At 38.5% G+C, this 26,368-nt stretch overlaps 1 protein-coding gene across 4 annotated transcripts in view; it reads right to left on the reverse strand.

The window, feature by feature from the left end:
• Positions 1-26,368, reverse strand: part of LOC128928182 (uncharacterized) — a 556,644-nt gene that overhangs the window by 224,018 nt on the left and 306,258 nt on the right. The window lies entirely within an intron of this gene.

A 26,368-nucleotide genomic window follows, 5' to 3' on the forward strand; every position in this document is an offset into this window, starting at 1 on the left:
AAAAAAAAAAAAAATCCCACGGGGGTGGAGATTGGATTGAAGCCCACATTTATCTGACCCCAATGTCACACCACTTCTGAGTGTTTGTCAAATCCAGTATAAATAGCTTAGTACTTGCAGTCATGAGGCGGACATTTAAATCCGAGACCTGCCTCTTGATAGCTATGTGACCTTATGCATTTTGCTTTACCCATCTAAGTTTATTTTTGCAAATGCCAAATGAAGATGATAATAATCTTTGCCTGTTCCATCTTTTTTGAGGAGAGAGATCAAATAAGAAAATGATTTAAGAAGCTTCTTTATAATGTAGAAGAAAGCACAAATATTTGTCATTGTTATGGTATGAAAATACCTACTCTTCCAACGCCACACTGAAATCCCATCATCCTCGAGTTAAACTGAGAATACCAAACCCTTGGGGTGCCTGCTGTCACCCACATCCAATCTACGCCAGTGACGGATACTCAACAGTCAAAGTACTCTGATCCCTGGTCCAGGGCCCTTATGTATGGCTCTAGTATTCCACCTGACTCTTCATTCCAGGGAGTCTATAAATCAGTTGGAGTTGGTCCCATGGATTGAAATCTCTTAGGAACTTCTGGGTTATACTTCCAGGATCTTTCAGTCTTGTTCACCATCTCACCCCAGCATGCCTCCTCTTATTGCTTTTTAATAATAAAAACACAACTTTTTTTAGTTCAGAACATTGACACCCACAATAAAGGCCTGCATTTCTTAGATGCCTTTACAGCTAGATGAAGCCATATGATCAAATTCTAGACAATGAGATGCAAGAGAGTAGTATGTAGAACTTCCAAGAAGGCTGCTTATTGGGAGCTGATTCATCTTGCAGGGTGTCCTTTCAGCTCTCTGCCCTTCTCTGTTTTCCAGCCTGCGTTTGTGGAAGATCCAGACACCATATCTGACCAGAGAGTGGCCTGATGATGAAATTAATACCCTAACATGGTAAAGTACAATAACTGAAGTCTGTGTTCTTGGTAACATCTTGGGAGTCATTATACCACCTATCCCCGGACTTCTTTTACATGAAAGAGAATAAACAATTTAATTTAAGCCATAACTTCTGGGATCTCTGCTACTCATAGCTAAGCCTAATACCTAGCTCATATATAACCCAACTTAGCCTGTTTTCCTTGGGGAATAAACAAATGGAGCTATGTAAAGGGGAGCATATACAGACATTCATATTAAAGCACTCATATCATGGAATAATTCTGAAACCTTTTGAAGATATTGTGCCCAAAACTCTGTGTGATATTTTATGGCCTAAACTGTATAAGATTTAGTCATCTCAGCATCCCACACTATAAGATCTTAATGGAAGAAGAAAAAGGTATGTTTGTATTTATATACATGTATAAATTTGTACATAGAAAAAACATAGCATATAGTATCACCGTTTGAGTGCCTGTCAGGTGCCAGTCACTTTATATTACTTATATCCAAATTTCACAAAAATCTAACAACATGTGTATAATTCCTCCCATTCTATAGACAGTAACACTGAGGCTGAGTTAAAATAAATAAACCCATTTAGGGGATGGGTTGTATATTCCAAGTAAGTCTGTCTTATGCCAGAAGTTATATTTTTTCCATGACCCCATAGAAACTGCATTAATTGCAACTTTGGTTGGATGGCTAGCAAAACATCTCAGTTTTTGAGATGAGAGCATTGAGATAATACACAACAAATATTATTGCTGGATTCAATTAGTAGGTGAGGGGTTTCTTCTAACAACTTTGCATAGTTAATGACTTTTTAAGCACCAGATTTGAAGAGCATGAAATGCATGAGTCATGGCTCTTAGAGAACAGATGGTTAGTGGTATGTGTTATTTCAGGGACAAAGTTTTGAGCCCACTAAGGATAACAATAAAACTTCATCTCAGGGTGTTTGTCATTTTCTCCTCCTGATTCCTTATAACTGCTCTTACAGCTTCTCTTTCAAGATGGATGGTCATTCAATCAAAACTGTCCTTTCATCAGATTGACTTTATAAAAGGCACTCCAGGTGATTTTTTCAAATTCACTACGATTCCATATATTTCTTACAGCTTATATTCTAAAATTATTTCATCAGAACTGTGGGGGAAACATTAAAGCCATTTCTCAGGATTGTTAGCTCTGGGTTTTGAAAATCATCAATAATGGATTCTCATGGTTGGTGTAATATTACATGGTAATGAAAGCTGACATTTATCTTGTGCTCACTCTGATCCATGCATTTTGCATGGGTTATCTAATTTAATCCTCAATCAACATTGTAAACTAAAGGACAGCGTTATCACCAATTGGAAAAATGGGGAAATCAAGACATGGGGGGGGGTTGGGTTGGGGGCCCTAAGTGACTTATTAGAGAAGTGGAAAGTGATAGATCAGGGGTTTGAACCCAGATACTTTTGAAAGAGATCCTGAAAGCTGAGATATAATGATTTAAGGTAGCTAACAGCTGGCTAGCAGCTATACAAACCACCTTCAAATCTCACCAGCTTAATATAATAAAATGTACTACTCATTTCTCTCATAATTCACTGATAGTTGAAAATCTGGGCTCCATACAATCATTCTAGTATTCGAGCCCCTTCTATTTAATGACATGTCCATATTCCACTGTCTTAAAATTCCCTTCTGCATTATCTGCATCCAGACAATAGACAAGGGAGCAAATTTAATGAAAACTGCAAAGAATATTTAAGGGATCTGGCTTGTATAGCAAATATTACTTGAACTTACATTCCCTTAGCTAAAATTAAATCTCACGACCCCACTTAAATGCAGAGGAGGGCGGGAGATGTAGTCTCTAGAATAAAATGGAATGGAGTGCAGTGAACCATCATATTTTCTCTATCACAGTAAATATTTTGTCTGCAAGGAAATAGTAAAGGCAAGGGATAAGAAAATTGCAAGGAAAGGGGCAAACTTGAGCAAAAGCCTAATTGTCTTGAAATACTAGTCAAATTTGGGGAACCACAAATAATTTGATCTGACAGAAGCTTAGGTTGGCAGTCTCGGTAACAATTTGAAGGGTTACATCATCCAGGGACTTGGAACATGCACAGAGGAGTTTGGACTTTATTGTACAGCTAAAGGGGAGCTGTTGGAGGATTTTTAACCAGTAGGAAATATGATTATATTTCTAATTTTGAAAAATCATTTTGTGAGCCATGTAGATGGTGGTTGACAAAAGCAGGACAAGAGGAAAAGAGAACAGTCAGGGTAGAATTGAAATATAGATGTAAAATGTGATAAGGCTGGTTGCAATGCAGTCAGAAACGAGAAGGTAGATTAATGAGTTTAAGGAAGTAAAATTAGAAAATTATTAGCATTGACAAGTAATCATACTCTCCTTATTTTCAGCCTTGCAATGGAGGCATTATTATCTCCATTTTATAGATGAAAAGACTGAACTTGGGACAGTTGAAGGACTCACTAAGCTCATACAATTCATGCCTGTGGCAGAAGCCAGCCATGTCCCACTCTAAAACCCATATCTTTCCACTTGACCATTTATAAATGTCAACCATACCTTACCTACAAGAGCCATTGTGTGTTTTTGAACAGTTATTCTCATCATCTCTACATCTTCTATTTTTCAGAATCAAATATTCCAAATTTCCCCCACAGTAACTTATACCACCTACTAAGTTTCTTTAGCCTTCTGGTCACATTTTTCCAGAGGCATTTCAAATAACCCACTTAGGTTAAAGAATTCCTCCCCAAAACCATTACTTTTCATTGCAAGGTAACATGCTGAAGCAAAACCTGTTTCACTCTTTTTCGAACTCATCAAAAATACATAAAATCCAAATCATTCACCAGTATTTTCTAAAGCATTTTTATTATTTTGTTTATTCTACTGCCCAAAGGTGCAAGTGATCTCACTTATAAAATCTGATGAACCAAACCATTAGTTGTTTCAAAATGTTACTAATGCTTTGCTAGAATTGGGAAACCCTGTCAATCAATCTGTGGATAGATTCAAAGTTGTATAAATGGGCTCTTTTGTACCTATGGAACCTAAATTTTTTATATAGTGTGCTCTGTATATTGGCTGGTATATTAAGGAAATAAGTGGTCACAGTCCTAACAAATGGTTTTGAATCAGGAAAAAAATATATAACTTAGATTCCAACTCATGAAATCCCTGACATTAAAAATCTGCTCCTCCTCCTGTTTTTCCAATATCAATGAATAGTATCTATCAATTTTCACCTTGCTGTCAGGCCAGAAACCTGGGAGTCACATTTAATTCATCTCTCTCACTCATCTCTCACATTTAATTAATCAACAAGTTAATTCAGCTTCTAATTTGATTCAACTTCCTTAAAAAGTCTCAAAGCCAAACAGTGGGAAGCTCCTGATTAAGCTCCTTGAATTCTGTTTTGTTTTGACCTATCCTTGTGCTAAAGGTGCCAGTTTGGTCTCATCATATACCTGCTTGAAGCCCTCTGGTTCTCCCAGCCCATTGCCCACAGGTGCACTCAGGTGTGGCATGCAATTCATTTTATTATCCATTCACGCTTATAACTTCAGCCATCTCATTCTCACCTCCTCCCTCACATGATCTACTCCAGCTGATAGAGAATATCTTCCATCTCATTCTCACCTCCTCCCTCACATGATCTACTCCAGAAGATAGAGAATATCTTCCAGTTTTCCAAATGTAGCTCGTTTTTTCTCATGTTCAATGTTTTTAACCTGCTCTTCCTTCTGTCTGCAACACCTCACTTATCCTTTTCTTCTCTTGCTGACTCTTACATATTCTTCAGTTCTCAGTTTAGCTTTCATTTCCTCCATAAATCCTTCGCTGACTTCCAAACACTGAACTAGACACATCTGTTCTGAATTCTAGCACCTTCTCCTTCCTCTATTTAGTTCACAAATCACCATATCTCCTGTAACTAGTTTTTATTTTCTGATACAATGTCATCCCACCAGAAATATTTTTGTATGGCTTCAATTAGTTAAAAACAGAAACAAATAAATTCTTCCTTAGAAAGGAAGGAGACACACCAAGAAAGAGATCTTAGGATCCTCAGGATCGATGTGTTGTGTTAATGGATGAGATCTCCAAGGTAATATATGTCCCCAGGTAAAGTTTAAAACAAAACTGAGACCAGGAGCAGTGGCTCATGCCTGTAATCCCAGCACTTTGGGAGGCCAAGGTGGGTGGATCACCTGAGTTTGGGAGTTCGAGACCAGTCTGACCAACATGGAGAAATCCTGTCTCTACTAAAAATACAAAATTAGCCGGGTATGGTGGTGAATGCCTGTAATCCCAGCTACTTGGGAGGCTGAGGCAGGAGAATCACTTTAACCTGGGAGGCGGAGGTTGCAGTGAGCCGAGATCACACCATTGCACTCCAGCCTGGGCAACAAGAGTGAAACTCCAACTCAAAACAAAACAAACTGAAAATAACCGGAGATTGTGGGATCCAGAAGTAAAAGTGGTCAGTTTGGGTTTACAGTCTCTGGTTACCTTCCTTCAATCCTGTCACATTCCACCAGTAACAGTGGAGACATGGGTTTAAAATGTTTTGTTTCAATTAGCATTGATTGATTCATTCATTTGCTCACTCATTCATTATTTCACTCATCCAGTTTCAGAGTGATGCTGAGCAGCAACTCTGTGCCAGACACTATGTTAAAAACATTGAATTATAAAGGGATTTCTAAAGAAGAAGATATAGATTTAAAACAGATAATTTTAGGCTGGGTGCAGTGGCTCACACCTGTAATTCCAGCACTTTGGGAGGCCAAGGTAGGTGGATCACCTAAGGTCAGGAGTTCAAAACCAACCTGGCCAACATGGTGAAACCCTGTCTCTACTAAAAATACAAAAATTAGCTAGGTGTGGTGGTGCATACCTGTAATCCCAGCTACTTGGGAGGCTGAGGCAGGAGAATCACTTTGAATCCGAGAGGTGGAGGTTGCAGTGAGCCGAGATCACACCATTGCACTCTAGTCTGGATGAGAAGAGCAAAATTCTATCTCAAAAAAAAAAAACCACATACATAATTTAAAAAGAAAATTCTATAAGAGTTCTAATAGAGATATGTGCACAAAAACTCCCCCTAACTCAACCCGGGGGTGTGAGGCGGTCAGAAAAGCCTGATGTGGACACACAGTGCTGCCTCCCTTTTTATCCTGCCATCCTTCCCTAATCCTACTCTGTTTTTCACGATTGGATTCCTCCATGAAGGCTCTTGAAGAAACTTGGGACCTATTAGACATTTGAGAACAGTTTTAAACGTAAATGTGGCCATGTGGAATAGATGGGACATGTGATTTTGCAATGTTGGTAGGATATATGTTGCCATAAAAGGGACCCATATAGAGGATGTAACTACCTGTTCATATGCCTTGTTAATTTGGTTATTTGCTCTCTGTGGGTTCAGGTTTTCTCATCTGTAGGAGAGAAATAGTGATGCACAAACAATAAATATTAGATTTGAAAGAGTTTTTTGAGATCATCTTGTCTAACAGCTGCCAAAGGGTATGTTACAAAATATCTAAAGCATGTCAACGGACATTTTGCAGAAACAGATTTAAGTCACATTCATCTTGGTAGGAATAACTTGAAGTTCCACAGATTTTCTTGCCTCAGGACTTCTCAAAGCCTTTACCATAATGGAGTGTGCTGCCCATCTTAGGATGGGTATGGATCGCATTCTTATCCAATCATACTTAGCTATGGTAAGAATGGCTACTTTTATTAAGAAGTATCTTATGGGACCAGCACTGAGTGAAATATATTGAATCTAGTCTGATCTGCTCTTCAAATAAGGAAACTGGGGACCAGTGCAAAGAAGGGATTTGCCCAACATCACCCAGTTAAGTGCATGCAAAGTCAGAACTAGATGTCTAATGTTCTGGAATGAAGAACATTCCCTCCCAAGTCCCGTTGTTCTTGGAGGATCCTAATGAGATATAAATGAGAATGATTAGCAAAGTCTCAAGGAGAAGGTGTCTATGTGAATCTTTCTGCTATTAAAGAGTTCCCAATAAAATGTGCTTGTATATCCTAAGGCTTGCAGAACCTAGACTGTATCAGCATTTATTATATGGTCATAATGCACATATGCCTGGTCAGACGGAATACATAAACATAAGGGAGGGTTGCTCTCCACCTTCCAGAAGCTACACCAGCCCTGGCAGACTCAGGCAGGAACTGGAGGAGCCTTCAATTTGTTGTATAACTCCAGTTTACTTCTCCTCCCTGGGCTCTGGATTCTTTTGCTGGTCATTTGTTGGACAATCCTTCCACTTAACTTTCTCAAAGGCGTTGACTAATAATTCAAAACACTAACAAAAGAAGAGCTAAACAAAACCAGTGCTAAACATCATCCCTGTGATCTACCAGTTAATATGGAATTAGAAGTGAAATGCAGCCCATTTTAGGCCAGGAAACTCACGTCAAACCAATGAACTGGGAGAAGAGAAGTTTCACAAATTAAAAAGCAGAATTTGAAATCTAATCAGATATTCTCTCAATTTACACACTACCCCGGTGGTGCTATCTAGCTTTATTAGGATTTTATTCTGTATTCTCTTTTAAAGTGACATTTATGTTAATTTACAGTACTAACACAATATTCTATTAAAAAGAAAAGAAATTTTATAACTTTATTATTTTTTCCTGGTTACTGTCCATAAGTTTTGAACCCACTAATAAGGATTCTTTTGTTTTATTTCATGTGTGGGAGAGAAGTTGTGAAGTCTCTTCAAGGCTATTTCCTGCTGGGTTGTTAAACACAGTGGGGACACCCAACTTGGAGGGTATGTGCTGTAATTGGCTGTAAGGGCCAGGAAGTTGAACTTTCTCATTCTTGTTCAGTCTCCTTTTATCCTGGGTGTCTTGCAAGTTTATAATCATTTTCTAGTTTGGCTCTGACTTCAAAAGAACAATGAGAACTCAGCTATGAGGAAGTGGAAATGCTAGGTCATCTCCACCTCCCAACTTTGATGACCTCGTGTTCCATTTTCCCAAAAACGGAAATTGCACCTCTCCACATCTCTTATCTGACAGTTCTCCCATTTCTTAGAGCCATCTGGGCATCCAAAGATGAGTCATGGTATATGTGAGATAGATGGAAGAAAATGTATGAATTATCACAGCTCCTTCATTTTACATGCAAGGAAACTGAGGCCCAGGGAGAGAAAGTGATTTACTCAAGGTCACAGGGAAAGAATGTGGCCAAGTCAAGACTGAAATCCAAATCTTTTAGCTTCACCTTAGTGTTGACTTTTTCCTCCACCGTGTAAAGCTCAGGAATTCTTTGAAGAACAGAACTCAGCCCAGGTAATATTTCTGAGCCAGGGCAAGTACCAATTCTATCTACTGACCCATGCTTATGAAGATCATTTTCAGAATGTTTTCTGCTTCTTCTATCATTTTTTAAAAATGTCTAATTAACACAGACAATGAATTACATATGCCCTCATGTTTACTTCTCTGCGTGAATTCTATGGCAGCTGTATCGTTTATCAGCTCAATATGTTTTAGACAGATGCTAGTTCTGTAGATAAATCAGCCAGTCCTTTTGTTTAATCTTTTACCTCAAACATTCCTGAGCAGCTCATTCTGATAGCAAGCCAGCCTTGTTCCTGACACTCAACTGCCAGGTGCCAAAAGGTAAATTTTTAAGAGAGTCTCTTTCATAGAAACCATGCATTCCCCTTAACCATATATAAACATTCTTTTTGAAATATATCAATGATATTTTGATCTATTAATCCCACAAAGATCTATTATGCATTTACTGTATTCCATAGGATACTGGGTACAGGGATACAAAGATGAGGATGCAAACTCTGGCCTTGTGTGGATCATGCCCTGATGAATAAAACCAGCCTCTGAGCATACAATAACAGCCATATGAGAAATGACATTCCATGAATGGCAGAGAGAGAAGGTCCACACCTACTTAAGAAACCAAAACATGTTTCCTGGGAAGGTGATTATTCAGGCAAGTCTAGTGGCTATTAGAATAGGAAAGAACTTCATTAGAAAACTCAGTGTGGTCTTCTGTCTTCAAAGCAATTGGCAAACATGACCCCATTTTGCCAACAAAGAACATGAAACTCAAGAATGAGACAAGGTCACCTTTCTAGTCAGGTAATTTCTTCTGATTTTCCCAGGTTCTCCTGATCCTCTTCAATCAAGAAAGAAAGTATATTCCAAATGTGCCAAAAAGGTAAATAAAAAAAAAAAAACACAGTAGAAATCCTCCAGTAGCCAAGATTTATTGAGATCATAAGTAACCCTTGCTCAGTAAAAGAATCTACCGCTCCACTCAGCTGCATTCCCATCAGCAACCAGAAATTGTTGCAATCTAATGCATTTATATGTTTTGGTTTTCTTAATTTATTTCAGGCACCTCATTTTCCTGGAACAAGTGTTGTTATTTATGACACAGCAGAAAACACTTTACATTTATAGAGGTTATGAATTTTTGTAATGGTTTTGGTGGCAATTTAATCTGTCCTAACTATGAGGCATTTTACAATGACAATTAAATTATTATTAAAAAATAAACCTCAAATGACATCCTTATCACTTATCAACATATCAAAAGTTTCAGTGAGTTGCATTCTGGATTGGTCGTAAATATCCCAATGTAGTCTTAGTGAATCTGTGTAATAAACTTGAGTGAACTTAATTAACTTCTACAGTATATTTAAAAGAAAACTCCTCATACATTTTGATGTCGGAGAATGAAACATTATTTGAAAAGTGGGTTTATTACATCTCATGGTGCACACTGATATTTATTATTTAAAGACTCTTAAATTTGATGTACTATACTGATAGCTGAAGGGTTTAGTCCTGCAGTGTGGGAGGGTGAGATGGTGAATTTCTCTCTCCATCTCATTGAGGTTTTTATTTTACTGGCCAAGCCCCCCATACACTGATCTATTAAAATCTACGCTCACAGAAGTGTCAAGAATGTTAATGTATACTTTATCAAATTAATTTTAATGTAGGCTTGCTGAATAGCTAATTCCCAAGCTATGTTCTAAATTATTGCAAACAGCTCTACTCCAAATTAGCCAGGGTGCTGCATTGATTTTAGCAGATAACATGTCAGCAAAGTATCATCTGATACAGATTTAAAATGAGGGGTTTTATTTTTTCTCCATAGAGAATCTAATAAAGAAAAAGTCAGTCTTAACCCACTTGCTCATCTCAACTTATAGGGCACTGGCTGAAATACAATTACTTTGTTCAAATCCACATTCTGATAATTACTTCAGACAGCAATGAGGGCTTCCATTTCAAAAATTAGACGTGACATTTGACTTAAATACAGTCTTCTCTTTTAAGCCTAAGTTTTTGTGCACTTAACTGCCAATGGCCAAATGTTGATAACAGATGATTCTGTCTTGAAAGGTAGAGATAGAGACTATTTGACCAAAACAGTGGAAGGCAATCGTTCACTAGGAAAACACAGGTTTAACTGTACTAAATCATTTTAGCCAATGTACTCAAACCCACTGCGGGGGGGCGGGGGGAAGTGTAGAAGAATCAGCTCCTGTAATCTTTCCAAGATACCATAGGATGTAGCTCACTTTTTTTCCTGGGTGATTTACTCAAAGTTTCCTTTGATAACTTTCAATTTCCCTTCATTGAACTTCTTAGTCAAAATTATTTGCATAAGGCTGGGTGCAGTGGCTCACACAATCTCAGCACTTTGGGAGGCCAAGGCAGGTGGATTGCATGAGCCCGGGAGCTTAAGACCAACCTGGGCAACATGATTAAACCTCATCTTTCCAGAAAGTTCAAAAGATTAGCCAGGTATAGTGGTGAATGTCTGTAGTCCTAGCTACCCAGCTGAGGTAGCTGGATCACCTGAGCCCAGGAGGTTGAGGCTGCAGCAAGCCATGATCGTGCCACTGCACTCCAGCCTGGGTGACAGAGTGACCCAGAAAAAAAGTCATTTGCATGGGCATGTGTTTGTGTTTTTGTATGTTTGTACATATGGAATATGTGTACATATTTTTATACTTGCAACTTTGTCCCAATTCCTATTCTAAACTTTTTTTTTTCTTTTTCAGGTTCTGGGTTTTTTGTTTACAATTCTTACTCTGCTTTTAACCCAACAAATAAGAACCTCTTATTTCACTGGTAAAATCAGAGGGTTAAACTAGGTTATGCACAGAGTTCCTAATTCCAGCTTTAAAAAAAGAGAAAAAAAAAGACACTATAGTGTTCTAAGTTTCAATCACTGTTTCTTATGAAAGTACGTCTAGAACATCTACCAAGCTAGCACTAGATAGAAGTTGTGAAAAAAAAGTAGCCAAAATCCATGCTCTCAGAGACCTTGTAGACTAGGCTTTATTTCCTCAGATTTGTACTGTTATGAAAGTGATGCTACCATTTATTTGTACTAAAATGCCTTATGTGTCACACTTTAATTTCTAAGTCCAGAGGGTAGCAACCAAGGTAAAACTTTCCTTCACCTATTACTCCATCTCCCATCCCTTTAAATTCCAAAATGATATATTTCTTTTTTTTTTTTTCCAGATGGAGTTTCCCTCTTGTTACCCAAGCTAGAGTGCAACGGTGCAATCTTGGCTCACCGCAACCTCTGCCTCCTGGGTTCAGGCAATTCTCCTGCCTCAGCCTCCTGAGTAGCTGGGATTACAGGCATGCACCACCATGCCCAGCCAATTTTTTGTATTTTTAGTAGAGACAGGGTTTCACCATGTTGACCAGGATGGTCTCGATCTCTTGACCTTGTGATCCACCCACCTCGGCCTCCAAAAGTGCTGGGATTACAGGAGTGAGCCACCGCGCCCGGCTGATATATTTCTTAATGTATGTTTCCTGTCTCCTTTACCAAATAAAAAGGCAGCTCATCTCTCCTTGACTAAATAGGGGAATGGTTTCTAAGTAGAAAATGGAAGAACATCTGGCAGATGGAGGCTGGCGCAAAACTCCAATATTGAGCTCGTGATTTTCTCTCTCCCATTCCTCAGTTCACTTTGTTTCCCAAGATCTGAAACATTTTTCAGAACTATGGTATGTTCCTGTAGTTTTAAAGGCCAGATACATTCCCTCAATTATACCAATATTCAGAAATTCTATTCTGGGGCCATAACTGCTCAATTCTGCATGAAGATACACATTTAAATTTAAATGCAGTTAGAGACTCTGCAAAAGAAAATGACTGAATGAAAGAAGCCTAAAGATTTTACCAGAAAGTGCTTACAAGGGGAATTCTGCTTCTGGCTACAGTGGACTAGTTTGTTTCAGACCAACAGTTCCATGGAGAACAACTAGAAAGTTCTATCAATTAAATCCATGCTAAAAACAGTAATCCTTCTGAGGACATATGAGAACAACGAAGACTTGAGAGGCTACCACTCCAGGGAGAAGAAAAGTCCAGAGAAATGAATGCAGCATTTGGTGCTACTTAATCCCTAGAACCATCTGATGTTTCTAAAAAGGTGCCTGAGTGGATTAAAGACTAATCAAGCTAGTCATAAAATAGTAGTTTAGAGGGGAAAAAAGCTAAACAGAGTAATCTTAAATGACTGGAGTAATTTAAATTTAAATTCAGAGTCTCCCAAAGAGGAGAAGCCTGCTCTAGGGGTATCTAAGAGACCCTATCCCAAGAATATGAGAAACAAGAACTAAAGATGTGCTTAAAAATACTAAAAACCATATTCAAATTAGTACAATCTGATTCAATTTTTAAAATCTACCCCTAATCTGACAGTCTATTAGAAGCAAATATAAATCTTCTCCAGAGTTCCAATACATTTAAAAAAAAATTGTTGCCAAGATAGATCATTTCACCAAAAAACTAGAATCTGTAAAAGAGATTCAAATGAAAATTCCAGGATGAAAAAATGCAATAAATGCAAGATTAAATTAGAACATTTATTTAGATGAGTGGGTTAACAGAAGATTAGATAGAGCACAAGAAGAAATTAATAAACTGGAAGTTAAGTCAAAAGAAAATATACAGTCTAAAGCACAAGGAAAAATAATTTAAAATATAGAAAAAAAAGTATGACACAATGAGGCAGTGTCAAAAGGTCTGTGTGTGTATGTGTGTATATATATATATATGTATCTCTCTGTGTGTGCATATATACATACACACACTATATATATACATATATATTTATATTTATATAAAAACTTCTGAATACTAGAGGGAGAAGAGAGAGATAACAGGCAAAAATAATATTTGAAGGAATAATGACCAAGAATTTTTCAAAACTGATTAATGGCATCAAGCCACAGATTCAAAAAGCACTACAAACCCCATCAGCATATACACAAAGAAAACTATATAGACAAGAAATCCAGAAAAAAAAATGAAAAATTTCAAAGTAGTTGGAGGAAAGAAAATGTATATTATCTTGAATGGAGCAACAATAAAAATTGGAGCTGACCTCTCAACAGAAGTCATGAGACTAGAAGAAAAATTTAATGATATTTTCAAAGATTGAAAGAAAATAACTGTCAACCTAAAATTCTATACCAATTGAAAGAAACAAAAGCAAAATAAAGATAATTTCAGAAAAAATAAACTCAGACACTTCATCAACAATAGATCTTGACTATAGCAAATATTAAAAAGATACTTCAGACTGAAAGAAAAATATATCGATTGAAGTGCATGTAAGCAGAGATGTGGCAAACCAACAGAAATATTAACTGTATAAAACAATAATAAAATAATGTCTATGAGCTTTCATATTTACAGAATTCTAGTTTTATAAATTAGAGCACAATGAAATAATACAAAGAGGTGACGTGAGTAAAAGGGAATTAAAAGTGTTCTAAAGTCCTTGTATTTTCCAGGAAATGGAAAAGTACAAATTCATATTAATCTTTAAATAAGACAAACAATACTACTTATTCTTAATTTCTTGAGTAACCACTGAAAACACAGAAAAACAACGTATAGCTAGCAAGAAAAGCAAAATAATATAAGAATATGGTTAGAAGAATTTTGTTTTTCTTAATTTGGAAATGTCATTGGCTCTAAAATTCTGATAGTCAAATTCCTCCTATCTTTAGAATATAGATAATATAAAATTAGCCATCTTGGATGTCCTGACTGGCTTTGCCATCTGCTAACTTCGTGCCAGTCTGCAGAGAGTATTGTGAGTGAGCCCTAGAGTTAAAGACCGGAAGCCAGAGTTTGGAATTTGGATAAGAACACTGACCCCCCTCCCGGAGCTATTTTGGACAATCTTCTTTAAGTCAAGCCCCCAAAAATCTATAAATCGGGCATGATGACAATTTTTCTGATTTTCCCCATAGGATACTGGAAGGATCAAAGGAGAGTGGAGAGATGTGAAGCTTTCTTTGTGAGGTGCTATACAAATGCTTACAGTTCAAGGAATCAATCCTTCTTTCCAACAGGCAATAATCATTCTCAGCAAACTGACACAAGAACAGAAAACGAAATCCCGCATATTCTCACTCATAGGTGGGTGATGAACAATGAGAACTCATGGACACAGGGAGGGGAGCACTACACACTGAGGTCTACTGGGGGGAATAGGGGAAGGACAGCGGGGCGGGAGGAGCTGGGGAGGAATAGCATGGGGAGAAATACCAGATGTGGGTGAAGGGGAGGAAGACAGCAAATCACACTGCCACGTGTGTACCTATGCAACTATCTTGCATGTTCTACACATGTACCCCAAAACCTAAAATGCAATAAAAAATACATTAGGGAAAATTAAAGTGACATGCTATTTGTATTCATCAGAATAGACTCAGCTAGGCTGAAGTAAGCAATAGATCCTGGAATCTCAATAGTTGCAAATGTTTGTTTCTTGTTGAGCCACAGTGTATAGACTTGGTAGATCTCTTTGTGATTGTCCTCCAGTGGCAACTCAGAAACTTCCACCAGCATTGGCCCTATCTTTAACACCAGACCTTCATGGTCACCAAGAAGAGAAAGGGAGGGAAGAAAACATTTATTCAGGAGATTTTAGGACCAACACTGGAAATTGAGTGCAATCACTTCAACCCACATCTATTGGCCAGAACCAAGTTACATGGTCTTAAATTAAGTTTAAATGAGGTTTAAAAATGTAGTCATCTTTCATTTCCAAGAAGAGGTAGGATTGGTCAGCATCAAGCTTGTCTCTGACAAATATTGATATCCAAGTTGTGTTCACTGCAGTGTTTTTGGAGTTAGAGAAGAAGGTGGTGACCTTCCTGTTATGCCTTCATTTTCATAAAGAAGAAACTATTTTGGCTCCTTCCCTGGACTTTAATTAAAACACAATTAACCAACATATCACTCTGATAAACTATCAGATCAATATCTCATCCTCTGAAAGAATACTCTGTTTGGACAAAGCAGCAACTACTATTAGATTTCTACAAATGCAAGATGCAGATAAAGAAACAGAAGAGACAAAAATAAAACCCTCACTCTTCAAGACATTTTATAACAAGAAAGCTCCAGTGCATACTGGTTACTTAGAGAGAGAAAAACTCTCCAGCGACTCATATAGTCATAATTGATAGATAGCTATGCTCTTGTGGGTCCTGATACTCTCCCAAATCTATCTTTATAATGGAGATCCAAGCCAGGAGACTCGGAATATTTTTACAAAAATGAGAACATCCAGACATTGAACTTGGATTCTAGTCAGAGCTCTAGCAGTAACTACTTCTGTATCTCTAGCAAACTCACAGATCTTATCTGATTATTAGAAGACTGGATGGATCAGAATGTCCCAAAGTGGGAAGTGGAAAAGTTTTCTGTTTTCTTTTAAATGGTACTTTTGTTGTCCATTAATTTTGGGAAATGTTGGTTTTCTGTTTGTTTGTTGCTACTTTTGTTTTCCTGCAGAGCCCTTAATATTCCAATGTGACTTTTGACTGGCCAAAGTAAAAATGTTTGTGCATGTGTATACAGGCACTTGCACACTCCATGTGTGTTGACAGAGAGATTTATTATAGGAGTTGGCTCTCATGATTATAGAGGCTGAGAAGTCCCATAATCGCCTCTGCATCCTAAAGATCTAGGAAAGCCTGTGGTGTAATTCAGTCCAAGTTTAAAAACTTGAGAACCAGGAGTGCCAATGGCCAGGAGCATGGATGTCCTAGGACAGGAAAAAATGGATGTCCTAGCTCAAACAGAAAATTCTCCCTTCCTTTGCCTTTTTGTTCAATTTGGGACCTCAACAGATTAGATGATGCCCTCACACGTTGATGAGAATGATCTTCTTTACTCAGTCTACAATTCAAATGCCAACCTTTCCAGAAACACCCTAACAGACACAGCCAGAAATAATGTTTAACCCGCTATTTGGGCATCTCTTAGCCCAGTCAATTTGCTACATTAAAATTAACTGTAAGATTCCTCAACCTCATTCAACCAGGTATTTTCTTATGGTATAGTAATATGTTGAGCTATATGGGTTCTCATGCTTTTTATTACATCTAACAGTGGATGATCCATGAGTGTGATTTGCCCCTGAGCAGCCAGATGACTTACAAGACATATCAGAGCTTCTGATTCACAGGTGTGTGGAGTTAGAGGCCCAGAGAAAAATGTGTAAGGATTACTGTTGTTACCCAACTTATTACATGAGAATTTGGAATTAGAGGTCTCTAAGGCCCCATTAAAGTCTACATTTCTATAAATTTATAAATCTAAGCCCTTTGGTTTTGGAAAGACATTGCATTTTCAGATCTGCACTTGCAAACTTTATGCTTCAGGCTTAGAATGAAACAGACCCTTGGAAAATTCAAAGTAAAGTCAAAAGTGAGAAAAAGAAAACATGTTCTTTTTTAGAGAACATTCCAGGATAAGCCAGGAATATTGCTCCTGTGTTAGAAAGATTCATCTTCAATCCACCCCATGTGCTCCCAATCAGTACAATTTTTCTGAAACATGGATCAGATAAAATTGCTCCTTGTTCTTAAAAAAAAAGACATGCATCATTTATATGGTTTATCATAAAAGTACAAACCTACTGTCATGGACTCCAAAACCTTTACAATTTAATCTTTGTCATGCTAGTTCACCTTGTCAGTACCCCCACCAACACCTCAGCCACCAGGTACTGTATACCTGCACGCCTATCACCACCTCAACCAACAGGTATCCTGTGCCATCACTGTGCCATATCCCATCAATGACCACAACCACAGACATCTCATAATATATCAAATCTACATATCTGCCATCACGTCCACTACTACGTACCCTCCACCAACTCCCTAACCAAGTTGTTTTCCTTTCCTTAAAGACAGAAAATAGGTTCACTACCACTGTGCTTTGGGCCAAAGAGTTTTGCTCCCTGATATTTTCTTTCATCTTTCTCTGCTTGGAAAAATTTATATTCACCAGTCAAAGTTCAGCCCCTAGGCCTCAGAGAAGGCTTTCCCAATTCCCCAGCTGCATAAAGGGGATCTAATATATATCTTCTTTATTCTCTCTTTGCGCACGATGCTTCCACAGCCTATACCTTGTTATACTCAGTAGAAGCTTATTGTCACTTTTTTTTTTCCAGAGGGAGTCTCACTCTGTCACCCAGGCTAGAGTGCTTTGGCACTATCTCAGCTCACTGCAACCTCTGCCTCCTGGGTTCAAGCAATTCTCCTGCCTCAGCCTCCCAAGTAGCTGGGATTACAGGCACTCGCCACCATGTCCAGTTAATTTTTGTATTTTAGTAGAGATGGGGTTTCACCATGTTAGCCAGGCTGGTCTCAAACTCCTGACCTCAAGTGATCTGCCTGCCTCGGCCTCCCAAAGTGCTGTGATTACAGGCATGAGCCACTGTGCCTGGCCTCTTTCTTTATAATAATAATAGCATTACCTACCACAGGCCACACAGTTACACTGTGTGCTTTCTGTGAATTAACTCAGTTAATATTCTTATGAGTTCTAATGAGGTTGGTACTATTTTTATCTTTATTTTAAAGATTAGAAAAATAATGATCCTAGAGGCCGAATGACTTGATTACGATCACACAGGTAATATAGATTGGAGCTAGGGTGTAAATGAGGGTATAAAAGAATCCAGAGTCTCTGCCTAAAATGAACAGAGAGCTGGGTTTGATCCCAGCTCTGCCACTGAGCTAGTTTTCCAGGGCAGACCAGTTAGCTTCACAGAGACACAGACTCCTTGTCTGAAACTCTGGATAACCCCTGACTTGTTCCTCACTGGGGTGTTGTGATCATAAAATGAAATAATGAATCTGAAAGGGCTTTGCAAATGCTAAAGTACCATGCAAATGCAAGCTAATTAATTAATGAACTCATTAACATGTTCTCCTGCTGGGCTGCAGTTAGGGCCAAATTATAAATTATCCTCATCTTGCTGGAAATTTAACCAAGAAATTTAGGGTAGTAAGACGGGTAAAGAAGACTGTGGATCTGTAGTCTAAAACTCTGCACATACTAATAGAAGCAGTTTAACTCAGAATCATTCTTGCTGCTAGCCACAGAGCAATTTTTTTCTAACAAAAAAGAGATGGGATGTTTCACAGGATGAGAAATCTCTCTAATACACTCATTAATAGAGGCGATCCAGTGTGTCATCATTTTGCCCTAAATCCACTGAGCTTGTGGAATGAGCCCCATAATTAACATCTAGATCTTCATTACTTATTTATATTTAGCAAACATTTTTACTATGTGCCCAGGGTCCGCTTTAAGTGCTTCACAAATATTAACTTGTTTAATCCTCATAAAGATTCTATGAGTAGTTACTGTTTCTATCCCCATTTTACAGATGGAGACAGTAACATGCATAGAGGTTAAGTAAATTGTCCAGGGTCATGCAACCAGGAATGGTGGAGCCAGGATTTATACCCAGACCATCTAGTTTCTAAGTTCACGCCCTCAACCCCATGCCACATGAGGTTGGCCATGGGGCCACATGTGGCCACACTGGTATGGCAATTCATCCACGAAGGCATCCAGAAGAGTCTTTTACCTAGGAAGCTGGTAGATGAACAGTAGCAGTCCCTACTTATTGAACACTATTTACATGCCAGGTACTGTATAAAAACAATGTGTGCAATCCCACTGAGTCTCAGGGGTATGTTTAGGAGAGGGAACTGGATCTTTGAGTCTTGCTTCTCTTGGCTGCATTCTGCTCACCCTTCCTGTGAGCTTACAGGAGCCTGTTCTCCCTGAGGAGGAAATTTCTATGGTTGTACAGTGCTGTATATAGCTGACAAAAAAAAAAAAAAAAAAAAAAAAACAGGCTTAGGGGATACATCTATGCTGTGCACCCATGTTACATTTTCAAAATGGTTTTAAAGGAATAAAGGTAATTTTCTGATCTCCATATCTGTGACTCAGATGTCTCTTTCTCAGCTGATTCTGAATTCAGGCAACAAAAAGAGGACTGCTGCCTACTACCCAGTTCACACCTCAACAGACGAGGAAATTGAAGCTCAGAAGAGTCCCTTGCCAAGGACATGTATGCAGTTAGGACATGGGCATTTTGGAGCTCAAATGGAGAACCATGATGCTATAGTGTCTCCTACTAATTCTAGAACAAGACAGTCTTAAATAGGGGTCAGCATGAATCAGCAAAGGTCAAACACTGGCTTATTATAAAGCTAAATAATTTTACTATAATATGGAAGTTCCCTTTAATTTGATTTGATTTGATTTTACAAGAAAAAAAGAACTTACTTTCCACACACCAGCTATATGGGAATAAGATATTTGCCCAAAATCCTACGTAAAGATGTAACAAAAATCAGGATCTAAATCTAGATTTGTCTGATTCTAAAGTCAGTTATTCCACCATATATAACACGATTCCCCATATCTTATACGTTGAATAAACATTTGTTACAGCTTACAGAAACTGACAGAAAAAACAATTTTATCCATAATCCCACTACCTTAACAAATCAATCATGTTTATTCATCCACATTCCTCTTCAATCTTATGCGTAGGCAGGCAGTTGTGGAGTTTATGTAGTCATAGCCATAGAACTCCCCTAAAGTTCCATGTCAAATTCAGGGCTAAAATCTAAATAACTGCATAAAATTATCATTCTATTATACTTTACTTATATGTGTTCTCGATGTTGTACCGTAAGTGTACTTTTAATATTGCATTCTTAAAAATGACATGACAACAATGTCTTCAAACAAGTAACTGATTTCTTTGTGATAATTTCCTAAACATCAATCAAAGTGGTGGGTTTTCCAGGTTAGATTGCTTCCACTTGGACAAAGTAGAAATTGAATTGACACGAGCCTTAAGCATCTCCCATAAGCCTCATCCCTCTGCTCCCATCCCACTGCAGAAGATGCGGAGAGAGTGAGGGATGCACATCAGCCCATAATTAGACCACTCGAATATGTTTAAACAAAAAAGAAGTTTCGAATATTTAACAGGAGAAAAGATGAAAGATTACAGAGATTTGAAGCCTTTTAATAAATATTAAAGATACATGTCCCCACTCCACTCCTGGCTGCATCAAGCATGGAAAATAATCAGACAGACACAAAATTCAAAAGTCAGGAAACTTTGTCTTTGTAGTAGCATAGCATGACAGGTAAGGAAGAAACATACATTACCTTTACTTGAGGGGAGAAAAAAGTATAGTTACTTACTAAAAATGGGAATCAGCAAATCTAAGAGCTGTCCAAGAGATGGAGTAGTGAGATGTTAGAAGCTGAAGAGGACTTTGATAACTAGCCCATACCCTTCACTACAAAGACAGGCAAAGCAAAGGGCAAAAAACAACCTCCAGTTACTAAGCATCCCAGGTAGAGTCCCTCTGGATCTCTATCTAATGTTCCTTTCAATAAGCTATGCTGCTACTACTCAAAATAAAATAGAGCCTAGCAAAAATCTACCATGGACAGATTTGAGGCATCCTAACCTCTACTTACAGGTTAGGAAAGGGGTTACATCAGAGACAGACAAAAGTTTATTATCAACCCATGAACTCTGGACATCCCCAAAAAGCACTTCTAGGAAATTGGCTTCCTCCTTCCCCTAGAACAGTTGGACATCTTAGCTTCTCTTCAGAACCTGCAATGTTCATATCCCAGAAGCCGTGATAGCCATGAGGCCCAACGTCCTGCAGGTGGTATTCCCATCAATACATATTGGTATGTCCACACCAGTGTTGGCTCATGCTCATTCTGTTTCGAGTGCGACCCATTATGATCAGCCAATTAGGCTGTAATAGTTGTTAAATATTATGAATGTCACCCCTGGCATTTGCCAAAGTTTTCTTTTGGAGTACTAGATTCACAAGATTGTCATTAAACAAAGAAAAGAAAGCTTGCAAACTGGATGAATAGTCTAGGCTCTGAGAAGTCCTGCAAGAAAGATTTTGCTTTTATCTGTGTTAACTCAACATATGCCAAAATGGTAGGGGGAACATACAAAAAGTTCCCCCTTACCCTTCTACCTTTTACAGTATTTCAGTTTCCAGAAATACTGTACCTACCACCATTCTGTGGAACTAGTGTTCTGGGAAACAGTGTCTTAGAAAGGAAATGAACTTCTACTAACCACATTGTGCCTGTGTCTGAAGGTTCCATCTTTTTCCAGATAAAGATGCTGATGAAGATTGACTTTAAAAAGAACATCAGCCCTTTGGGAGACCAAGGCAGGTGGATCACGAGGTCAAGAGATTGAGACCATCCTGGTCAACATGGCGAAACCCCGTCTCTACTAAAAATACAAAAAATTAGCTGGGCATGGTGGCGCGTGCCTGTAATCCCAGCTACTCAGGAGGCTGAGGCGGGAGAATTGCCTGAACCCAGGAGACAGAGGTTGCGGTGAGCCGAGATCACGCCATTGCACTCCACCTGGGTAAGGAGCAAAACTCCATCTCAAAAAAAAAAAAAAGAACCTCAGAAAGTGCCCATATTTGGTAAACAGATTGATTTATATTGAAACTCTGGTTTCTCCACTTAACCTTCAGCAAATTATTTAAACTGTCATATGCTCAGTTTCTTTATCTGGAAGACAGGTTTAGCATTACCTCCTTTGCAGGATTGCTGTGAGGATTCTAGAGGTAAAAGATGTAAAATATTTTATCACAGTGCCTGGCAGATGGCAAACACTTAAGAATAGTTAGATGTTAGCATCCTGTGTTACAGGAATCCTGAGCATCATAGAAGGTGCCCGTAAGGCTACCTGTTCTCATGGATATAATAGCCTGGATTTTGGATAGACAGATGACACGGAACTGGGAAACTATAGCCACCACAGAAGAAAAGAATAAACTTAGGCTGGAAGAAAACAATGTCATTGGAATGGTTAGAAGTCACTTTACAAAATTGGTGTGAGTTGCTGAGTCCTGACACAAACACCTTTACTTCCTTTTATCCTTTTAAAAATAAGTGCTTTCTATTGAATGGTGGTTACCAGGAACTAGGAGGAAGGGGATTAGAAAGTTATTGTTTAATGGATGTGGAATTTTAGTTTGGGAAGATAAGAAAACTTCTGAAGATGGAGGATGGTGTTGATTACATAACATTGTGAATGTATGTACTGCCACTAAACTGTATACTTAAAAATGGTTAAAATGATGAATTTTCTGATACATCTGTACCATAATTTTCAAAAAAATTAAATAATAATTACCTTATCAAAAAGGGCTAAGCTAACTAGCTCACCCCCTTCGCTCTGTACAAATGTGCATCATTGGTTAAGACTACATCTCCCGGAACATGCTGGTCCCTTTTCAGCTTAGGTGTTCCATTTCTTCTTCCTTCTAGGGTTTCTCTTCTTTACCAGCCAAGCCACCAGATGGTATTTCAGTCACTCAGCCAAACACCTTCATCACTGTCTTTTCCCCCTTCTCCCCCAGTTCACTTAAAAATAAATTGTCTTTTTTTGTAATTCCAGACAGAACATGAAGCGTTCTCTCTCCCTCTTTTACACTGCCACTGAATTCTAAGTACACAATTATGCAGGGAATGTCTTTAGATTCACCAGCTTGAGAACTTTTAAACACTAAGCTCTGAATCAGATAACAGCTTTCATCTCAAGAACAGCTTTGCACTGTACCTAAGTAAAAGCTTAACTTATATAAAAAAAAAATTGTTACCAGGGGTATAAAAATGTCAAGGTAATAAAATAGGTGAATGCAAAACCCTCCCAAATAAAACATGCCACAAAAAAAATGTAAAAGAATGTTTCCAAGGCAGCTGATGGCTTCTTTGGCTTATTAGTTTCGCTGTCCACCTTTGCATATGCCACTTTGAAATAAAATTTCAAATGGCCCAAGCAAACTTGTGTCCCCTTCCTCATCTACCTATTAATAAGACTTCACCATGTAAAACAAGCTAGACAATTACTATGCCCTAGTTGGCTGTGGTTAAGACTTAATTGGATGGCTGTGTTCAATTCTAAGCATCATGTTTCCAGAAAGAAAAGAAAAAAGTGATAAATTGGATGTAGTACAAAGGAAAACAAGACAGCAGATGAAAGTGGCTTGGAAAATAAGGCCCAGTTGGGAATGTTAAGGTAATTCTGTGCATTTTCAGCTCCGTGAAAAGATGGCTGGGAGATAACGGAAAACTTCCAATGAGTCAGTTCCAGTTTAGTCTCCCAGGGCATCACTATAGGAAGGGAAAGAGAAAGAGAAAGAGAGTCTTATCTAGTTCTTTCTCTGCAGCTCACCATACCAGGTCAGGTCTATAGTAGGTGTTCAGTAAAAATGCTCTTGTTGAATGCCCCTTGAAGGAAAAAGTCTGAAATGAGATTGTAAACCCACTCATGCAGATGCTTACAAATTTCTTTTTCCAGAAAGAGTTGAATTGTTGGGTTTGATCTCCCAGCAAGTATAACTTGTAAATGGTAAAATCAATTTCCTCATTAGGCCAGTTGTGAATTAAATGACTTACCCTAAGGCTCCTGTCAACCCTGCTAACTCTTGATTCTCTGTACTTTTTAGCCATATGTATCATGTCATTCAAAAATTCATGACTCCCTATATCCCTCAAGGTAAAACAAAATCTGGTGGTATACTAGCAGCCAAATTCTAGCCCAAACATGCCTTTATAATCTATCTACCTCTTCTCTTTCCAAGTCCACCAGCCAGACTTGTCTATATACTGTGCTCCCTACTCCCTTTTTTTCCAGCAGTCAATATCTCAGACAAACCCCCTTTTAAATCTCAGCACTACCATCTACTATCAATGTGACCTTGAGCTAATTGCTTACCTACTCTGAACCTTGTCCCATCATATGCAAAGTAAGGAGAGCAATAGTTCCTATGAGTTTTAAATAAGACCGTGCATGTAAAGTCCTCAGCACCTTGCCTGACACATGATAGTCCTCCCCATCTTCCTGTCTTTGATGATGCTATCTTCCTTTTCTAGAATGTCCTGCATATTTTTCACCAGCTCATCGAATTCTGCCCATTCAAGCCAGGGCCAGCTAAATTCTAAGCATATTCACAAAGTTCTCCCTGAATGCAGTAGTCTACAATTATTTTATGCAAGTTCTGAGTATATAACATCTTCTGGGCTGCCTCACTGGACACTGGATCACATTCCCCACTGAAACATCTGCTGCCCTCTCTCTAACTTGTCCCTCGGGCTCAGCTCCATGCACAATAGGAAAATGCATAATAGAGTTCCAACCCCAAGAGGAAGAAACAAGAGGCAGTGTTTATATACATTTATAGAGCACCAGCATGTACCAGCTACTCTACCAGGCACTTCCATGCATCATTTTCCTTTTAATCAAAAAGATAACAGCAGTGGGCTCTGAACCATGACACAGCACATTAGAATAGCTGAGAGAGAATATTAAATATATGGTTGTTCCAGGGCCTAGCCCTGACCGATTTAAACAGAATTTCTGTTTGCGGATTTGCAGTATGTAATATAAACTCACCAGGTGATGCTCATGAGCACCCAAGAGTGAGAACTTCTGACTTGTAATTTAGTTATGGAACACACACACACACACACACACACACACACACACACACATAAACACATCCTCAATAACTTATTCTCGTAATACTAAACAGTTTCATAACAGTCATCTACCCACATGCTCATCTATTTTTTCACTCATTCATTTACCCAATACACATTTCAATGCCTTACATGAACAAAATACAAACGGTTCTCAACTTGAGATGATTCGACTTACAATTCTTCAACTTGGTGCGAAAATGATACTCAGCTGAAACCATGTTTTGAGTATCCATGCAACCATTCTGTTTTTCACTTTCAGGACTAGGTTCAATAAATTACATGAGATATTCAACTCTGTATTATAAAAAACATTGTGTTAAATGACTTTGCCTAACTGTAGGCTGATGCCAGTATTCTGGGCACATTTAAGGCAGGCTAGGCTAAACTGTAATGTTTAGTTGGTTAGGTGTATTAAATGCTTGTTTGACTTAACAATATTTTCAATTTATGATGGGCTTATCTTGACATAAGCCAAGAAGTATCTGTACTGCTAGGGGCAGAGAAAGACATGAAGATAAATCAGATACAGATTCTGCCCCTTGAGGGACTTATATATCAGTAGAAGAGAACAATTTTATATACTTACCTATGATACAGCTACAGAATGACCAGCTGCCATGAGGTATCTTCTAGCAGGGGGATTAGGTGAGGCATCATCAAAAAGCATTAAAATGGGAAGGATTTGAATATGTAGTTTTAAAAAAAGGACCATGTTCTAGGCAGGAAGAACTTGCCTAAGCAAAGGCAAGCAGGTAAGAAAGCAGCAGGTGATCACCAGGAATGGGGCTAGAAAGCCCTGGCTGAGTTCCTCATCCTACACCTATGCAAAAATGATGAAAACATTCTTCACTCACAGCGATCAGCTTCCCCACAAAACCCTGAGCTTATGCCTCTGTAGTTCTTATAGACCAGACTCAGAACTTGAGTACACTCTGTGATCTCACCTTCCCAGTGTCAGTCCCTCTGAGGGACAGAGAGTGAGTAAGCAAGCCCTTTGGGAGACTTCTTTTCTTCCATTTGAGCATCCCTGTGGCCTCAATCCCTGACCAAGACATCCATTTACTAGCTGTTACACTCAGCAGGTGGGAGAACACATGCTCTCCCTGGGGCACTGGCATCTTGAAAAGCCTCTTCAGGGAACCTAGTAAAAATGGGTTTCCAAGAGGCTGGAAAAGGCACAGAAGGAGTGGGACATTTGAAGACATGTGGTCATCATGAGCAGTTAGTGCGGCTTCTAAAAAACAGGACATTTCAGAGGTGGCCTGGAGTACTAGAATGTATCTGAAGTTTGGATTCTGGCCACAAACTCTGCTTATGACTAGAGTGACCTCTGGTGAACTTCTTCCCTTTCAGTGGCTCTTAGTTTCCTGTCTTTAAAGTGAAGAATATGAATTATATAATATTTCACAATCTTTATTATG

The sequence above is a fragment of the Callithrix jacchus genome, chromosome 1 (assembly GCF_049354715.1).
Source record: "Callithrix jacchus isolate 240 chromosome 1, calJac240_pri, whole genome shotgun sequence".
Classification (NCBI taxonomy): Eukaryota; Metazoa; Chordata; class Mammalia; order Primates; family Cebidae; genus Callithrix; species Callithrix jacchus.